Below are 2215 nucleotides of genomic sequence, written 5' to 3' on the forward strand. Positions count from 1 at the left end.
TTCTTGACTGTGCTATTGAGATACAGCCTGTGGATAAGTCCACAAAACCTTTTTAGGTGAATGGGATAAATGAATCCATTTTAAAGGAGCATTTTGCCATAGTATAGCAGTAGGAGTTCTTTTAGTATTTAGAATACAGAGCAATAACTTTTTACTACAATCTATACAAGTTAGAGTACAGGGAGAGACAGAATCGTGAACTTTCTCCAAAAACTTTATGAGCTTCTATAGTTAATTTTCTTTTAGAATTAGGATTATTATCTTCAATTAAAATATTAAACAAAGGTTTAAGGTTTTGCATAGTTAGTTTTAAATATGGCCTAATTTAATTAATATCTCCTATTAATTTTTGGTAATCATTTAGTGTTTTTAGATTATTAACATGAATTTGAATTTTTTGAGGTTTAACACAATTCTTTTCTAATTTTGTTTCTAAATATATACATTAAAGTTCACTTTTCTTTAAGCCTTCTACAACTTACTACACACCTTTAATTTAGCTTTTATTATCTTTATATTTTGGCACAACCAGACATTTTACTTTAAAGCAAAACTACTTTTTATTTTTTCTTTTAAACAACAGCAACAATAAAAAATACAAAAAACCACCTTATTATCAGTTATTTTGCTTTTCCTCTTGAATCTTATACCATGCTAAAACTTTTAAACTTTATTCTTAAGGTGATATTTCGTTCAGTAGTTTAGATATACTAAGTTATTTCATGTGTGTTTACCACCTTAAAATGGTACAGTTTAATAACTGCAATTTTTAAATACTGCATAAGAAGAATTATTAATAATATTAACATTTTTAGACCATTCTTTTAAAACAAAAAAATAGCATATTTTTGTACTGATTTATAGCATACCTTTTTGTACTGATTTATAAGGAGATTATTTAACATAGAATTCGTTAATACTTCAATATTCCAATTTTCCATTAAAAGAAACATCTGTAGAAACATTAGGACCTTTAAGGGGAACAGAGGATACCTTCCTGAATAAATGAAAAAAGTTTATTAGAAGGAAAGTGATTATCAAACTATGCAGCTTTTACTCATACAATCAGATTTAATACAGGCAGGAATTAATTAAGGGACTACAAAGAACAAAGAGTGGAGAGTTTCTATTTTCACTCTACAGGTTTCCATTTAAAGTACAGCAACTAACATAGGCACCACTCACACAGATTTGGAGTGCCGGCCACAGGCATGTGTATTTTTCAAGACTGGATAAAACAGATAGAAATTTTTGCTTAAACATGTAGATACCAGATGAAGTGCATTAATTTGTGAAGGTGATAGAAAATGCCAAGAGCTGATTTCTCAAAGAGGTTTTGAGATAAAATATCTCGGTGGTGCAGTCAGACATTTGAGACACCTGCTCCCGAGGTCTCCCCACTTATGAGATTTAGGATTTTTATGTATATAAACTTTAAATTTGTGTTTATCAATTTTTATTTTTCACAGGAACTTTCAAATTGTATTAGCTCTTAAGTATTGCTACATTAAACACAAGACAAAAAAAAACAAACACGGAGACAATGACAATAAATTCAGACAAAACCAACACATTTTGAGGCCTCTGTTTTAAGTTATAACACTTTTATTCTCCTTATTTTCAACTATTCTTCATATTTCTGTGTTAACACATTTTTTCTCCTTATTCTTAACTATGTTTTATATTCTTTTTCTTTATCAACTTTTTCTTCTTAATATCCTAAATTATATTTTATACTCTTCTTTTTCTTTATTCTTAACTTCTTTATATTTTTCTTAATTATGTTTTATACTTCAGAGTTTTAATGCTTTTCTTATTAATAACAAAGACAGGAGAATTCCAAAGGAAAGTTGTAGGTTCTATATGAGCTTTATATAACTGTTTTTCAACTAATAAGTGCAAGGTTTTAGAGTTAAGCAGCCGTTGTTTAGTCCATACAAGAGTTTTAATTAATTAGACAAGAAGTAACGCTTTAGGCTGCTGAAGAGTGGCTGTTAGTTTAAAGAATTGTAATTCATGTTTAACATGGTTGTTTTTTTTTTTACAGCATCTGAGGGATTGTTTGTTGTTGCTATGTGCCGTCGAGTCGCTTGCGACTCATAGCGACCCTATGTACAACAGACCTAAACCGTGCTCTATCCTGTGCCAATCTCATTGCCTCTGACACAACCATCAAGATTACCCCAGTCACTGAATCAATCCACCTCATAGAGGG

The sequence above is a fragment of the Elephantulus edwardii genome, unplaced genomic scaffold (assembly GCF_000299155.1).
Source record: "Elephantulus edwardii isolate Elephantulus edwardi_28Jun2011 unplaced genomic scaffold, EleEdw1.0 scaffold00111, whole genome shotgun sequence".
Classification (NCBI taxonomy): Eukaryota; Metazoa; Chordata; class Mammalia; order Macroscelidea; family Macroscelididae; genus Elephantulus; species Elephantulus edwardii.